The 18,664-nt window shown below is 46.6% G+C and overlaps 1 protein-coding gene across 1 annotated transcript in view; it reads left to right on the forward strand.

Annotated features, from left to right (window-relative positions):
* LOC142784679 (uncharacterized) overlaps window positions 1-18,664 on the forward strand; it is a 264,403-nt gene that overhangs the window by 81,898 nt on the left and 163,841 nt on the right. The gene's annotated exons all lie outside the window — the stretch shown is intronic.

Consider the following 18,664-nt stretch of genomic DNA (forward strand, 5'->3'; position numbering starts at 1 on the left):
GCGTTAGAGGTGGAGAAAACGAACGCTCGACGGAATCATATCGAAAAAATAAGAGAAGGATGGTCACGAAGCAACCGATACGGACAGCATTTTATTCATATTTTCGAGTCATTTTGAAAACCATTTTGCGTGTATACAGGCAAACCTAGAAAGATTTAAAGAAGAATATTTAGGACGCATGCCGCAAGTGAGTGAGGAAGTGAAAAACGCTTTGGAATTATCTATATATATCTGCATTTGAAGTTGGACGGGCCATTGATAAGTTAAATCCCGGGAAATCTCCAGGACCAGATGGTCTTTGTGCCAAGTGGTACAAATGTTTTAAAAGTGAGTTTCCTTCAATACTTGCGGGCGTTTTTAATGAGACATATTAGGAAAAGAAATTACCACCATCCTTTGGTGAATCGCGTACCGTTCTGATTCCGAAAACAGACGAGGTTGAAAAGCTCAGGCACGTCACAGCATACAGGCCTATCGCACTGACAAACGTAGACTACAAAATATTATTGAAAATTTTGGCGGCTAGACTTCAGTCAGTAATGAAAGATATCGTCGGTCCACACCAAACGTGTGGAGTCAAAGGTCGGTCCATAGCTACATACGTTCATAAAATGCGATCCGTGCTCGAATGTGTTGACACCAGTCAAGCTCGTGTGGCCATACTCCAGTTGGATCTAGAGAAAGCGTTTGATTGCGTTGCCCACGCTCTTTTGTTTGCAGTATTGAAGCAGATTAATGTTGGTAAGAGAATTATTGACGGAGTAGCCATGGCATATTTGAATGGTAGTACGAGACTAATTATCAACAAGACATTGAGCCCCCCAATTAGAATTGAGCGCTTAGTGCGTCAAGGTTGCCCTATTAGTCCACTGTTGTTTTGCATCTATATTGAAACTTTATGTCGGTCGATATTGCAGTATGACATCATTAATGAGTTTAGAGTACAATCTTCAGAGGTCAAACTACTCGCATACGCTGTCACACCTGTCCCGTTATTAGGGAGGCGATCGCCGGGCTAATTCGAAGAGCCGAAGTATCGGCCCCCCGAACCGCACCACGAAAGCGTGGACAATTTTGAAGTGGTCCTTTTTGGTGCGCCAGCGGACGCCGGTCGTGGCCCAAAGAACAAGTCAGAGCCGAGAGTTGATAAACAAACAATTATATTCTCAATAATGGCAGATCGAAAACAATACATAAGAATGCACACTCCACAATAGTGGCATACAATATGACACCAATCAAACCAATCAATCAACGTACTACACAACACAATCAGCCACACTTGAAAAACGGACACGGACAACAATACGCACTACAATGCAGTCACATGCATTGAACAACCAAGACACTTAACCCATTACAGCCCAGCCCGCACAAACGTGTGGGTAAGCGAAAACAGTCACTGAACGGTACCTATTTCAGTTTCGGTTTCAGAGACCTCTGTCAGCAATGTCAATGTCGCGGAGAATATCTCATTTTCAGTAGTTCATCAATTTGACCACCAGAGGGCGAGGAATTTCTCAAAGAAACATGGCGTCTCACCATGTGCGTCCACGCCAGCTGCCTCCAAAACGTAAGTCCGCATTTTTTCTTGATATTCGTAATTTTTCCGAAAATCTTCTATAGCATAGCAATTTTAAGACGTCGGGAAACATGTAGCGCTAAAAAATTTACTCGTTCTGATTGCGGGCGTTTTGTGGTCACGCGCGAAAAAGCCACACGCACGTTTGTGCGGGCTGGGCGTTTGTTGTCGTGAAATGCGTCGCGGCACAGTGCAAGTTGGCGCCCGCGTGCGCTGTTGTGACAGCGCGGTATATCTTTTCATTCCGCAAAATTTTTGCGAATCGTATTGGTGGGTCCCCTATTCGTGTTTTAGAGTTTACTCATGCGTCAAGTTAGCGACACAATATGATGTTGCGTGAATTATGAGTACAATTAGTGGACAAATTATGGATTCCGTGATTGCATGAAACAACAGCTGTACAGCTGTATCTGAAACAGTGAGGAACTACATTTAGCGTCGCATAGGTGTACAGTTGTCACATGTTATTCGTCTATTACCTTTCATGAATCACAGTGAGGATCAGAATTGTTTTGGTCAGGTTTCTGGTGCAATATTTCAACGCCATAGCTGTCATTTAACCTCGGCAACGAACTTTGTGTTGTTGTGATCCATAAATTTTGCACTGTTTTCACCTGCAGGAATTTTCAATCCCGAGGACGAAAATGATATGGAAGAAATTTTGAAGCTCCTGGATTCCTCTGACATCGAATTCAGTGACGACGACGACGACGAGCTAGCAGAAATTCAAAATCGTGAACCAAATCGACCCGGCGGTGAAAGCAACAGTGACAATGATGAAGATATTGATCACTCTGTTCCCGCACCTTCTGCCTCAGGTGACCAGTCAACAACCCCTGCCAGCAACAATAGAGGTCGCACCTTTTGGATGAAGAAGCCCTTCCCCAAAAAGCCTGACCCGCCTGGAGCCATTGAAAGGGCCGATGTTTTGGTAGATGTCAAAAGTCCATTGAGCTACTTTTCAGAGTATTTCAGCGAGCAGTTTTTTGAAAATGCCGCTGAAAAGACCAACATGTACCACATGTCAAAGCATGGAAAAGCTCTGCAAGCGACCGCGCAAAAGGTAAAGCAGCTGTTCGGTATGCATTTAGTCATGGGCTGCATTCGATTTCCGCAGTTACACATGTATTGGAAAAGAGGGTACCATTTTGATCTCATCAGCAGCGTAATGACACGTGAAGAATTCAAGAAGTTACGGTCAAGTCTGCACTTTGTTGACACGGAAAAACCGCGAGAAGCAGACGATGTGAACAGGCTTTGGAAAGTTCAGCCAATAATTGATGCTGTTAGGAACCGATGCACGCAACTGGAGAGAGCTCCCCGTTGCTACTCAATTGATGAGCAAATGATACCATTTACTGGTAGGTGTCCTCTCCGCCAATACGTGAAAGGAAAGCCCAGACCACTCGGGCTCAAAAATTTTGTTGTAACCACATCTGAGGGTTTAGTAATGGACTTCGAGATCTATCAAGGAAAGTCCACTCCCCTTGCTGAAACGTCACTTGGCTTGGGTCCAAACGCTGTGCTGAGACTAGTGCGCACATTGCCAGAGAAATCCTCGATATTTTTTGACAGGTACTTTACCACCATTCCTCTTCTGGACGAACTGCTGAAGAAAGGCATTGATGGTACGGGTACTATCATGGCGAACCGAATCCGTAGTGTCCGCTTCAGAAGCGACTCAGAAATGAAGCAAGGTGACCTTGACGAATTCACTCGAAACGATGAGAAAGTAGCTATTGTGAAGTGGAAAGACAGCAGGACGGTGCTATTGGCTTCTACTTGTGCCGGGGCCACAAATGTCGAACCTGTGAAGCGGTGGTCCAAAAAGGAGAAGAAGTACATCGATGTGCCCGCACCGGAAATTGTCAGGCGCTACAATGCGAGCATGGGAGGTGTTGATACCTGTGATCAACTAATTGAATATTACAGAGTGGCAGTGAAAACTAAAAAGTGGACCTTGAAGGTCAGTTTGCACATGGTGGATCTTGCAATTGCCAACTGCTGGCTAGAATACAGGGACGCCTGTCGAAAAGATGCGGTGCTCAGACGCAACACAATGAGCCTCTTGGACTTTCGTCTTGCTGTCGCTGAGGCACTTTGCGCGTCGCCCAAACGCAAGAGACTCGAAAGCAACAACGAAAATGTGCAGCCAAATCATTCTACTGAGAGATCCCCTGGAGCTGCGAAGATTCCCGGCGTGGACAAACGTTTGGACTCGTATGACCACTGGCCATCAGTGGACAGCTTGTCGTCTGCACGTTGCTGCAGGCTTGCAGGGTGCACTTCTCGCACTCGGACGCGTTGTGAGAAATGCAACGTCTACTTGTGCCTTTCAAGTGACAAAAACTGTTTTAAAGTGTTCCACACACGGCACTAACAACGTACTTTCTGCTCTAAGTCCAGCAGTTTTAGATGCATTCTTAACTGCGCGGTTCACATGAATAAAAGCCCAGCCCACACATATGTGCGGGTATGTGTTCTATGTCAAATGTGCCGATTTTTGTGTTCTTACTTTTCAAAACGCTATTAGTATACAGCAATAAGTAATATTATTCGATAAAGTTACCAATTAGTCTTTTATATTTTTGTCGGGCAGGAAAGGGTTAAGGACTAAAGCGAAAGAAAACCTATTCAGTCCAAAGTCCTTGGAACAAAAGTCTGAATGATACTCTTCCGAGAGTCACTCACTCAAAGTCCAGCGTTGTTGTCGTTCCGTAGCTCTCTGAAGTTTCTTTTCCAGGAAACCTCGCCGGAGTTTCTCTTCCAGGAAAACTCCCGTCTTCAATAGGCCACTCTCCAAGCTTCAAACTTCTTCGCCGGAAATCCGTCGGCTTCACACACGCAGCTGTTGCCCGCGTCTTCGCTCGATAGCGGTAAACCCACGCTCTTGCCTGTAGCTCGAGCCGTCCCTACGGACCAAAAACTTCGCCGACTACACGGCGGAATCTCTACGCGCTCTGGCGCTCACTTCCGTCTCCTCCTGTTCTGTCACTACGGGCAGAACCTTCGCCGAATACACGGCGGAATTCCTACGCGCTCTGGCGTTAACTTCCGTCACCTCCTGCTTTCTCGTTTCGGCTGCTCGATTAAATACGTTCCGCGCCACCTTCCAGAACGTTCTCTTCATTTCGTCGGCGCGACGCGCAGCGAAGGCTGGGGAGAGGCACGAGACGGTTCGACTGCCCTCTCCTGAGGATGAATCACTCGGTCTGACCCCGCCTCCTTCGTTCTGGAAATTTCTAGCGCTTGCCCGGCCGCCGCAGTGGCGTGAGGAGGTTCGTCTGCGAAGCCGTGCTTCTGCGGGGAGAGCGCGCGCCCGGGAGCCTTGGATGTTTGCTTTCTTTTTTTTTTCTTTTTACCTCGCGGCGTTTCTGCCGCCCGTTGTCGCAAGGATTTGGCGGCGCGCTCTTTTTTTAGCGCTCGTTCTGTGACACTGCCCCCCACTTTAAGAATATTATCTCATAATATTCAAAACCACACAAACGAGCGCGAACAGTCACCACACACTCTCACAGACTGTAACACCATCAGTCGCTCATGACACTTCTCATTCACAATAGATCGCTCAATACAATCGTACATTGTAGTTCAATTCCACAACACATGAAATATAGCCACAGGTACATGCCTACAACACTTCATCACACATTCCAAACAATACAAACGTACAAAGTTCTGTCTATACAACAATTATACAACACTATACATCACATCATCGCACAGAACACTGACTCGCTCGACATACACTTGAGACACAGGATAACAAGAACATTAACACAACATATGTCACTCAGCCCTGCCAGACACATTCTGATTCCACCTCAGCACCTATCCTGTGTGTTACGAGCTGCGCTTGCGTCCTTTCTTGCGGTGCTCGCTCGATCTCTTCTTGTTTTTCCTCGTTCTTTTTCGGCGAGCCCTTTCTAACGACGATATCTGAGGCGTCGTCTCAGCCACCGTTGTCTCTTCCGACACCGTTAACGCGTCATTACATTCGACGGGTCCTGTCTGTTTATTCACCCGCTTGATCATACCTCTACATTTTGCCCGGCTGGCCAACTCCGTCTCCTTTACACTGTCGGTCGGTTGAGGTCGTGCCGACGTAAGTCCGGTTGCTCGGCCCGTGAACTTATTCGACACGATCGTCGTCTCCTTCGCGGTCCCTTGCGCCGCAGCTTCCCCTTGGGCTCTAGTGAGATCCGTCACGGGATGCCCCTCCACTGTATCTCGCGGCCGCTGTGTTGGCGAGGGCTCTATCTTCGGGTCTTCTCCCAAACATTCTGGATCACTTGGCCCGCGCGCCCCGTCGATGTTTCCGATGACAAGGTCATACAGGGGGGTCGTCATGCATAAAGCAGTAACCTTCCCGCTGAAGTACGGGGTTTCAACCTCAATTTCTGCTTCGGGAAGCATCCGAACTGTACGGTCAATTAAGCAAACCGGTTTCGTTTTGCCTGTTAACTCCCTTTCCCGTACCAAATCCCTCCGCACGATAACCGTGGAGCTGCCGGTATCTCTTAACACCGTAATCTTTTTGTCCGCAACTTTTCCAAGCAGCGTTGGCATTCCTTTCGTAACACCGGTTGGCTGTTTTGACATTACAGCACCAACAATAGGAATTTTCTCCCCATTTTTCAATTCTACGAATCCGTCGGTAACGGCATTATTATCAGATTTCGGTGCTGCTTGCACACAGGATACCTGGTAAGTTTGACTCACTCCGTTCCGACAAGCATCTGCTTTGTGTCCAGTCTGACCACACTTAAAGCATTTTACTACCGTAGGGCTCGTAAAGATCGTTCGACAGTTTTTCGCGCGATGACCCACTCGGTTGCACAAAAAACATCGCGGAATGCTCTCTGGTGCACGCTTCTTTTCTTCGGGAGCCAATTTCATCGAATCATCGGGACAATCCTTCTTGACCTTGGCCAAATTAGTGCCACCTTGTGCTTCCAAGAATTGATCAGCCAATTCAAGCATGTCTTCAAGTGAGTCAGCCTTCCTCTCTTTCAAGTACAGTGACAGACTTGGGTGGCAACTAGTAAGAAATTGTTCTCTAATTAGGAGCTCTCTAAGCTCATCGTACTCCTGCGCTGTCCCTGAAAGTTCAATCCATCTGTCGAAATAGTGGCAAAGTCGGGCGGCATACTGCGTAGCCGTCTCCCCATCAGCTGGTTTTCCTGTCCGAAATCTGTCCCGGAATCCTTCCACAGTGAATCTAAATCGCTTCAACAAAGCCGCTTTCACCTTTGCGTAGTTGGCTGCATCGGTCGGCGTCAGCCTACCGTACACACTGAGCGCTTCACCACTCAAGCAAGCACTCAAAGCAGTTGCCCATTGCTGTTCCGGCCAATTCTGGCTCCTCGCAATCGTCTCAAATCTGTGGAGGTACGCGTCTAGGTCGTCCTTCCTTTCATCAAACGCTACAAGCAGCTTGCTTGGGTTCAAGCGGAAGCCGTGATCCTCCCGTTCGCTGCTTTCAACTCTAGCTTGGACGGGAGTTTCACTTCGCTGTTGCAAACGGAGCCGCTCGAGTTCCATCTCGTGCTGTCGCTGCCGTTCCCTTTCCTCTCTTTCTTCTTTCGCCCTCTCAGCTGCCAGTCTTTCTTTCTCCAGCTCCAACTTCAATTGCAGCTCTCTTTCTTCTTTCAGCTGTCGCTCTTTTGCCTCTCTTTCTTCTCTCGCCCTTTCAGCGACCAGTCTTTCTCTCTCCAACTCAGCTGCCTTTTCTTCCTTGGCCCTCTCTGCCGCCAACCTCTCTCTCTCCACCTCAGCTTCTTTTTCCGCTTTGGCTCTTTCGACCGCCAACCTCTCTTTTTCCAGCTCGGCTGCTTTTTCTTCTTTGGCTCTCTCTTTTTCTTCTTTTTCCTTCTGGGTGACCCACTTCCGTAGTTCGGCGCCAGAAAGACCCATCTTTTCACCAAGAGCAACTAACTTTTCGAGATCCATGGTGTCTCGCAAATAAAACCTTGCCGCGTGCAAAAAGTATCTGCCTAGATCAGTCTATCGGAGCACTCCCCTGCACTCGTTAACGAGAACACTGAACAAAACACAAAATCGTTCCGATAGCACTATCAACAACTCGAGGCTCTTTCTCACTACTTTGGACACACTGTGCACCAAAAGGTCCTGAATCGCGGACGCCAGATTAATTGTCACGCCTGTCCCGTTATTAGGGAGGCGATCGCCGGGCTAATTCGAAGAGCCGAAGTATCGGCCCCCCGAACCGCACCACGAAAGCGTGGACAATTTTGAAGTGGTCCTTTTTGGTGCGCCAGCGGACGCCGGTCGTGGCCCAAAGAACAAGTCAGAGCCGAGAGTTGATAAACAAACAATTATATTCTCAATAATGGCAGATCGAAAACAATACATAAGAATGCACACTCCACAATAGCGGCATACAATATGACACCAATCAAACCAATCAATCAACGTACTACACAACACAATCAGCCACACTTGAAAAACGGACACGGACAACAATACGCACTACAATGCAGTCACATGCATTGAACAACCAAGACACTTAAGGACTAAAGCGAAAGAAAACCTATTCAGTCCAAAGTCCTTGGAACAAAAGTCTGAATGATACTCTTCCGAGAGTCACTCACTCAAAGTCCAGCGTTGTTGTCGTTCCGTAGCTATCTGAAGTTTCTTTTCCAGGAAACCTCGCCGGAGTTTCTCTTCCAGGAAAACTCCCGTCTTCAATAGGCCACTCTCCAAGCTTCAAACTTCTTTGCCGGAAATCCGTCGGCTTCACACACGCAGCTGTTGCCCGCGTCTTCGCTCGATAGCGGTAAACCCACGCTCTTGCCTGTAGCTCGAGCCGTCCCTACGGACCAAAAACTTCGCCGACTACACGGCGGAATCTCTACGCGCTCTGGCGCTCACTTCCGTCTCCTCCTGTTCTGTCACTACGGGCAGAACCTTCGCCGAATACACGGCGGAATTCCTACGCGCTCTGGCGTTAACTTCCGTCACCTCCTGCTTTCTCGTTTCGGCTGCTCGATTAAATACGTTCCGCGCCACCTTCCAGAACGTTCTCTTCATTTCGTCGGCGCGACGCGCAGCGAAGGCTGGGGAGAGGCACGAGACGGTTCGACTGCCCTCTCCTGAGGATGAATCACTCGGTCTGACCCCGCCTCCTTCGTTCTGGAAATTTCTAGCGCTTGCCCGGCCGCCGCTGTGGCGTGAGGAGGTTCGTCTGCGAAGCCGTGCTTCTGCGGGGAGAGCGCGCGCCCGGGAGCCTTGGATGTTTGCTTTCTTTTTTTTTTCTTTTTACCTCGCGGCGTTTCTGCCGCCCGTTGTCGCAAGGATTTGGCGGCGCGCTCTTTTTTTAGCGCTCGTTCTGTGACATACGCTGATGACGTTGCGATTTGTAGCACTTCCTATGAAGGTATTGAAGAATCAATCAGAGTTTCTAAATCTTTCGCCGAAGTTACAGGAAGCCTCATAAACTGGGGTGAATCCCTCGGCTTCTGGCATACATATTGACCTTCAACACCGGAATTTTTTGCAGCCATTAAATGGACAAGAACGCCAGTTAAATATCTCGGAGTACCGCTCGAGTCATACAAAAGTACTGATGAATATTGGACGCAGCAAACGAAAGAAATTAAAGAGAAAGCGAATAGGTGGAATGCAACTTATCTGTCCATGTTTCCTAGGAATACTGCATGCAACTGGTTTTTTGTGTCAAAGCTGTGGTATGTGATGCAAGTGCTGTACTGTTCCCGGGTCAATGTGCAAAAATTACATGGGTGTTTGCGATATTTGTGTGGGGGTCTAACTGGGAAAGGTGCAGTCGCACGAATTTGTTGTCGCACGACGGTTGAAGTGTGGAGGCCTTGGGCTAGGACATCTGTTTATCAAGCAGTTAGTAAATAGGTTTTTCTTTTTTCGTGAGACAAGAGATCCTTTCCTACTAACAGTGTGTCAAACAAGACTGAGTAGACTATTGCCCGAGTTTGTTGTGAGCACCCATGTTACCACAGGGGCTGTGCAAGGATACATGAAGGAAGTTGTGGCCAGCGTGTAGTTTTTGTGTGTTCGTTTTTCAACTTACTACCTGTGGTCTGTTGGAAAGAAAAAAACTGTACAAAGAGATTTATGTGACGCGATGCTTCCCATCCCACTGTACAGAGCGCTATACACAGCACGCAAGAGTCAGAATGTACTTAAACGAGTTAAAAAATTGCCAGCAGCTCCAAGTGCGAAAACGTTCTTTTTCAAATTACACACTGGAACACTTCCTGTAAGAACCTTTCTAAAGGAGCGTGGGTTTTATATGCCTTGGGGATCTCACTGTCTAATCTGTAAGAAACCGCAAACTATTGACCATGTTTTCCGGCACTGTTGGGAAGGAGTTTATTTTTGGGACGTATTACAAAGGACAATCAAAATAGAGTTCCCGTTAGACCCTCATGGGATCACGTATTTGGCAATAGAGAATGAGGATGGATTACCTTTCGATTTTATCATGATGACTGCTTTGCACAGTATATGGCGCTCTACAATGACTGGACTTCGTTGTGACCCAGACAGAAGACCAGCACAAGAGTACTTTAAAGAAAGCATCTCAAGATTACTTGAGGTAGTAAGAACAGACGAATGTGTACCTTTATGTGTAGAAAGGGTAGAAGCCCTACTGACAATGAAAGAATTTTAGGACGTGATGTGTTATAGTAATGCTTGACGGGCTTAGTTATTTTTAAGTTTTTTGTATTGTTCGTTGTTAATTGAAATATATTTATCTTAGCAACCCGTTTGTGAAGTTTAGCGGAAATAAAAAAAGTGTGTAGCCTAGTGGTAAAGACACTCGCTGTCGGAGCATGAGGGTGCGGGGTCAAATCCCAGCGTCTAGATGAAAATTTAAATTATTTTATTTTTGCTGAAGGCAATACGGGGTCTGACCAACCACTCGTGGCGCTGAAAGCAGCGCAGTAGCTGGGCCGCAGGGCCCTACGGGAGTGTCCGCTCTTTATGTAACTATGTTTCTCAATGCCTCAGCGATGCTTCCGCGGAGCCACTTCTTTTTTAACGGAAAGGCAACTTCGCACAGTGAGCGTCTCGATTTAGCACGCTAAACTGACAGCATGGTGCCGAAGTTCCCCGCACCAGTTGCAAAACGCATTACACAGGGCACACATGCTCACGCTTCGGCTAAACGCACTGACTTGCCGGCGCCCTCACCCTCGCCTATCCTCAAACTCCCCGGAGCTCGCCGCCAGAGCCAGGCGTGGCCTTGTCATCGCTCCGCGAAATTGAGCTTTGGTTCGTTACAGTAGCCTACAGTAATCAACAACTGGCATGGCGCAACGCGTCTGCAAGCGCGATTCAAGTTTTCACTTTCTTTTTTTTTTCGAGTATTGATTGAAGTATTTTCCCTGCCTACGCCCAAGTCAGCCTTCAAGCGCTGTTCTCCAAGAAGTCAGAGCTCGTACTTCGAACAAGTATTAGGAGCAAAGCTCCTCTTAGTCTATCTAACCTTGTCCCGCACTATCATGCACCAACTCGCCCAGTCAGCAGTACTTGCCGCGTCAGTCGTTACCAGTTGTATCTCCCGAGCCGTATAATAGATGGCGCTTTCTGTTTGTGCTACGCGCAGTAGCTTTTTTGGGGGGCACGTGGGCCCTTCGGGGTGCAGGATAGCTAGTAACGAGGAAAACAACCAGGGAGACTCTTTGACAGGAGGTATGGATAGATACGATTCAAAGTGGCACCAGTATCAAAGATAGGTAGAGTCCGGGGCAGAAATAGACGTAACCACTTGCGCCGAGCCAATTCCGACATAGGGTATATTAACATGCAGGGTGAAAGGAACAGGCTGAAGTGGGAAGAGATAGAAGAACAGCTAAAGGAGGAGAGGCCGAAGGTATGCGGTTTTGTAGAAACACATCTAAGGGACTTGGAACAACCACCTAAAAATCTGGACTACGTGTGGGAATATTGTAATAGAACGGAAGGCAGCAGAAAGAGGGGTGATATCGGGGCATTCATTCATAAAAGTACAGACTGGCAAAGGGTCAAGCAGGAATGCAAGGAACATTTGTGGCTAAAAGGGAAAGTGGCGGGGCAAGCGACACTCCTTGGTTTTGTGTACTTGTGGACGGGAGTAAAGGCCAGGGAGGAAAACCAGGCAACGGTAGAGAGTATATCAAATGACATTAAGGCATTAAGAGGAGAGTGCGAGATAATTATACTAGGAGATATGAATGCGCACATAGTAGATATAGATTGGTATACCGACCCGACAGGCAAAATGATGCGTCTCTCATAATCATATGGGGGATTTGGGACGTTAAACCCCACAAATCAATCAACAGGCAAAATGATGGATGTATGTGAAAGGCATGATTTGATCATTTGCAGTAGTACCGAGAAGTGTGAAGGGCAAATAACATGGGAGGTAGGAAGGCTGCAGTCGACAATAGAGTATGCACTGATGTCACATAGGATGTATGATAAGCTCAGGGTAATGCACATAGATGAAGGTGGCTCCAGAAGTATGGGTAGTGATCACAAACGTATCAAGCTAAGTTTTAGAAGAGCAGTGAAAGTGGGAAGGAGACAAGATGAACAACTACAGGAAAATTCTTATTCAGAAAGGCAAATAGAAATAGCTACTAAACAAATTGAGAAAGTAATCACTGAGGATATTAAAACTGTGTGGACATACACGAATATTATTAGAATTGTTTGAGCGAGAGCTTGCCAAGGCACGTGAAAAGTCACCCCAGAAAAGAAGACACAAACCCAAAAGTTGGTGGGATGAGGAAGTTAAGAGAGCTATAGCAAAACGTCGGGAAGCCTCTAGGGAACACAGACATGCTAAGCAGCGCGGTGAACCTACAGATGATGTTGAAAGAAAATGGGAAATCTTTCTAAGCTGTAGAAGGAATGCATCTCTTCTGATCAATGAAAAGATTAGAAAAAAGGGAGCTCAGTGGCTGGAAGAAGTACATAAAAAAGATAGAAAGGCAACTGCGAAATTTTGGAAACATCTCAACTCCCTAAGAAATGAGACGAGCTTACAACAGAGGTTTATAACTACAGCTCAAGGTACTAGGCTAGAAGGGGACGAAGCTATTAAATATTTAAGAACAAGGGTGACAGAAACATTTCAACAAAGAAGTGCTTTATGCACCGCAATAGACAAAAATTTGTTTTATTTATTTTATTTTAATTATTTTTATTTATTTAGTAGATACTACCAATCCCTTTAGGGATTATTGTAGGAAGAACACAAACCATAAACAAATCAACTATAAACAATGAATGAAGTGGCGAACTGGCTTTATTTTCCCAACGAGAGTGGGAAAGGGCTGAGAAAAGGGTTCCTAGTAGTACATCAACAGGGCCAGATGCCATTCCAATTACGCTGATAAAGACATTAGGTCCGAAGACTAAGCAGGCTTTGAGAGAGGCAGTGAGCAAAATAATAATCGATTGTGAAGTCCCCGATGGATGGAAACTTAGCAGGATGAGCATGATTTCCAAAGGAAAGGGGGACAAAGCTGACATAAACAACTACCGTCCTATAACAGTGACATCAGTGGTCTACAGGCTGGCGATGCAGATTATAAAGGAAAGAATGCAGGCATGGATGGAGGATGAGAGGGTGCGGGGGGAACTGCGGAATGGGTTTTGGAAACACAGGAGGTTGGAAGACAATCTGTTCTCACTGATGCAGTGCATCGAAATAGCAGAAAAGGAACACAGGCACCGGTGGCTAGCATTTTTGGATATCAAGGGAGAGTACGATAGCGTGGTCCAATAGGAATTGTGGGGAATACTGGACACACTAGGCGTGGAAGATGGAGTCACTAATCTTTTAAAGGATATCTATAAAGATAACAAGGTAGGTATAAAGTGGGAAAAACAGGTATCCAAGCCTGCAGAGGTAAAACGGGGACTTAGGCAGGGGTGTCCTCTGTCACTCTTGTTATTCAAGATGTACCTACAAGGATTAGAGGCCAAATTAGAGGAAAGTGGACTGGGATATAACCTCTCTTTCATCAAACAGGCACTACCAGCATTGACGTACGCAGATGATATAGTGCTAATGGCCGACAACAAGGAAGATTTGCCGAGATTGATGGACATCTGTTGTAATGAGGGTGATATGTTAGATTTCAGATTCAGTAAGGAAAAATCAGCATTCATGTATTTTAATGACAATGAAGGCTTAGAATACAGAATACAGGAATACAATGAAGGCTTAGTATACAGGAGGTCATGCTAGAGATTACAAATAAATACAAATATCTGGGCGTATGGATAAGCAATGGGGCCGAGTGCCTGAGGGAACACGAAATATACGTGACGGCTAAAGGTAACAGGAATGCAGCAGTGATGAAAAACGGGGCACTGTGGAGTTACAATAGGCATCATGTTGTGAGAGGAATATGGAAAGGTTTCATGGTTCCTGGTCGGACGTTCGGCAATGCGGTCTTGTGCATGGCATCAGAAGTGCAAGCAAGATTAGAAATTAAGCAACGTGGAATAGGTAGGCTTGCCTGAGGAGCTGTCGGGAATACACCAAATCAGGTAGTACAAGGTGATATGGGATGGACATCATTTGCGGGCAGGGAAGCTAGCAGCAAGATAAAATTTGAGAAGCGATTGAGAGAAATGGGGGAGGAGCGTTGGGCTAGGAAGGTATTCAGCTACTTACACATGAAGAATGTCTATACAAAATGGAGGAAGCGAACCAGAAAATTGACTGGTAAATACTAGAAAACAGCAGGGAGCCAAACGAAAAAGAATTATCGGTTAAGAAGAAGGTGAAGGAAGCTGAGACCGCTATGTGGAGAATCGGCATGATTAAGAAGTCCGCACTACAGATCTATCGAACGTTTAACCAGGAAATTGCCAAGGAAAGAATATATGATAATACTCGGGGTAGTTCTCTACCGTTTGAGGCCAGGACGGGAGTATTGCGAACCAAGACATATCGGGCCAAATACGAAGAGGTAGACACGGTATGCAGTGCGTGTGGAGAGGAAGAGGAAAGTGCCGAACACTTGATAATGTACCGTAAAGGGCTTCACAAAATAGTTGATGATGGCGCAGATTTTTTCAAAGCACTGGGGTTTAGGAACAGATAGGGCAAAAAGGACTTTAAGCGGGTAGAATTAATTAGAAGGAGGTTATCTGATTGATGGCCAAAGTCAAGGCACGAGTGAAAATTAAACCCTTCACTGCAAAGTACGAATGCTAAACCTCACTATTTAAAGAAAAAAAATAAATCTAGTTTTTGGTTCATTAAGTATTATGGCTTGGTGGCGCTAGCCAACACCCGATCTAAAGGGTACAGCCATATCCATCCATCCATCCATATACAAACTGCAGTTCAATGAGGATATTCTTGGTGCCGCTGTATCGCTACTCTCCAAAAAGCTCCTTGATCTTGGGATCAAGGGGTTTTAACTCTACGATTGCCTTCTACGTGGGATGTGCCTTGGTGTGCGGGAAACGAGGGCCTCCCTCAGTCTCCTGGATCGTCGCCGTACGTGTCACATTGTTTGTGGGGCATAGACGAAGCAGTGCGGCGGGCGCGGAGTGCCGCTGCTCTCGTGCTTGTCGCCAGAGAGACAGACAGACAAAACACAGACACACAAGCAGACAAACAGACAGATAAACGGACGGACAGATGCATGGACGGATTCACTAACGCACGGACGGACAGATGCTTCACCACACTCGTCATCATTCACTCCGTGGATATGCTGTGATTTTGTTGACTTTCGACATATTGACCTGAAGCTTTTTACCGCAATACAGTGTAAAACAGCGTAATGAATGCATTCAGAAAAGAGCTACTAGGCGTCTTCGTGACAGTCATTCATAAAAGTCGGTTGCCCTCACCGAAATAGATCCACATAACGTCAAAGTGCACGCAGATACATCAGTTTCACTGCATTCGCTTATCGACAGGGGTGCCACAGCACTGGCACGTGCACGTGTATTAAAAAAAAGATGTTTTCAACTGTTTTTGCACGCAGTTCAATCCACTAATGATCACATCTTCTTGAAGGGAAGCGCTTTGTTTTTGATCCTTTTAGAGGGACGGCTCAACGCTCTCCCATAGTTGAGTACGAAGTATTCGAAATCGTTAAACATTTTCTCTAAACACACGGCACTGTCTGAGAGCGCTGTCTCACCAGCACCATAGAGGTTTTAGCGGGACGGCTCAGTTCTGTCCCATAGTTGAGTACGAAGTACTCAAAATCGTTAAACATCTTTTTCTAAACAGCAGTCCGTTAACAGCCCCACCTTAGGAAGGAGAGTTTTGTGCATAGTAGTGGGCTCTTCGACCACGGTGCTCTGACGTGTTGGTCTAGTGGCTAAGGTACTCGGCTGCGGACCCGCAGGTCGCGGTATCGAATCCCGGCTGCGGCGGCTGCATTTCCGATGGAGGCGGAAGTTTTGTAGGCCCGTGTGCTCAGATTTGGGTGCACTTTGAAGAACCCCAAGTGGTCGAAATTTCCGGAGCCCTCCACTACGGCGTCTCTCATAATCATATGGTGGTTTTGGGACGTTCAACCCCGTCAGTCAATCAATATTCGAACGCGAAATGGCTTTACGCTCGCCCATAATAGACTACCTAGTGCTCTACATTGTTACCTACCTTTCTTAAACACACAGCAGTCGGTTTCGGTTGCCGCGGTTCCCCATTGTGCTTTTGTGCTAACCAGGACAGCTCAAAGCTCTCCCATAGTAGAGTGCTCTGCACTCAAAATCATCGAATCTTTCTTCTAAACATCAGCAGCACTCCCATAGTAGAGCACGCAGTACTCAAAATCGTTAACAACTTTTGCGGCCGACGCCACCTTAAGAGGTGGGTCCTGCGTCTTCTGTATGTAGTTACGACCTCTTGTTTTAGTCTTTGGAATGACCGCTGGATGGCAGTACTTGTATATGGTGAGCTTATGATGAAAAGATGCGAGATGGCAGTACTTGGAGTGTTCCCTAGATGGCCGGACGAATGAACAGACATCCATGCAGACGGACGGATGGATGGACGGATGGACAAATCGACAGATGGACAAACGAACGGACAGACGGTCAGGCGCGGTTAACGGATGATTCACGGTTTGCCGATAAAACCCTTCGAAATTTCGCCCCAATCACCATCATTCACTTTGTGGATATGCTGTGATTTTTTTCTAAGCACACAAAGTAGCACTTCTGCTGCCTTGTAGCAGTAGGTGACTGTTGCTACATTTAAGTAATGTTGTTAATGATTTCACGGCGTAATTTTTGTCCACACGGCCTCATAAAGTGTGAGGTCCATGGGAGGGCTTCTTGCTTTCCCATAATAGAGTACCTAGCTCTCGAAATTGTTAACAAGTTTTAGGGGTGACGCTCCTTATGCTGCGGGTCGTGCATCAGCGATGTATGTATGTATATATGTATGTATGTGTGTATGTATGTATGTATGTATGCATGTATGTATGTAGTAGTAGTAGTAGTAGTAGTAGTAGTAGTAGTAGTAGTAGGTAGCAACCTCTTGTTTAGTCCTTGGAATGTACACTGAATGGCGCTACTTTTATATGATAAATATTTGATGAAAACTTGCGAGATGGCAGTACTTGAAGGGTTCTCTATACGGATGTATGGACGGATGCACAGACACACGGACGGAGTGATGGATACACACACGGACGCATGGACGAACGCAAAGACGCATTCAAGAACGAACGCATGGGCAGACACACAGACGGAGGCTCGTACGGACGGTCGTACGCACGGACGGAAGCAAGAACTAACGGACGGATGAACGTGCGGACGGAATGAGGGACGCTTGGCTCCACTCATTATCATTCAGTCCGTGGATATGCTGTGATCTCTTTCTAAACACACCCGGTATTCTTGGTACGGCTTTCCGCCCTCCCATAGCCAAATATCAAGTACTCTATGTTGTTGAACACGTTTTCTAAACACACAGGTAGTATTACTAATCGTCAAACATATTTTCTGAACACATCGGGGGACGCCTTTGCGCTCTCCCATAGTGGAGTATCGAGTACTCTCAATAATTAAATGCTTTTTCTAAACACACGCAATCAAAGCACAAATTGTCTGTACACCAGAGTTGTTATACAGGTGTGTCGCATGCGGCCTGCGCTCGCACATGGCTGTCTTCGTCCAATATTCTTTCATGACTCTGGGACAGAATTTTTGTGACTGATAAATTGTACTCACCTTATTTTCTTCTATATTGCTATTTATAACGTTTTCTCTTTATATGCTACGACGGCGTTAGTGGCCTCAAGCGTTTCATTTATTATTTTTTGTGTGTTAAATGCCCCAACCACGCAATCAGCGTCCAGATTTAACCGTTGTGCAGACGACCATAGACATTTGTTTGGAATCCTCTGACGCCAATTATCCTTCAGAATTGTCAAATATATGGGATATAGAAAAGATCTAGCCTTTCTATCCATGACTTAGTGTTCAGTCCTACTCGTCCCCATCTGTTACCATTCTGACCTTCTTGGGTGTCCTGGTCCTTGCGAGGATTTATTTGCTAGACTGTGATCTATTAGCTGAGTCGAGTTCGAGATCCCAACTGTGCACGCTTAAAACACAGCAAGAAACTGGCTGTGGCTTAAACTCGATATGCTTGGGTGTGCGTACTGAGAGGTACGGTAAATCATATTGTTTAGCTCGGTTCTCCTAACGGTTACGCTTCTCGAGACATGCGGCTCGTTCTAACTCCACTTCCTCAGTTCACTGCCTTCTCTTGATTTCGTTCCGACGACAAAGCCTGGCCTCTTTTAGTCTTTCCGACTTACTTATGATATCTGCCGATGAATCCCACCAAGTCATCCCTTCTGTATATATACGACGCAACGCCGGCGTAGCCTCTGTTGTTGCAATGCAGTTTTACCGGCTCCTCCCCTGCGCTTCGTCAGATGGCGTAGTGAGCAGCGCTGCCGGCTGCGGTGGTCGATGGGCGTGGCCCAGCTCACGGTGTGGCGAACGGTCACAGTGAAGCGGCTAGAAAATGGCCAATGCAGGTCTCGCTACAAAAAGTTGCTTTTACACCCAACGAACCACGGCGCGCTGGCC

The sequence above is a fragment of the Rhipicephalus microplus genome, unplaced genomic scaffold (genome assembly GCF_043290135.1).
Source record: "Rhipicephalus microplus isolate Deutch F79 unplaced genomic scaffold, USDA_Rmic scaffold_15, whole genome shotgun sequence".
Classification (NCBI taxonomy): Eukaryota; Metazoa; Arthropoda; class Arachnida; order Ixodida; family Ixodidae; genus Rhipicephalus; species Rhipicephalus microplus.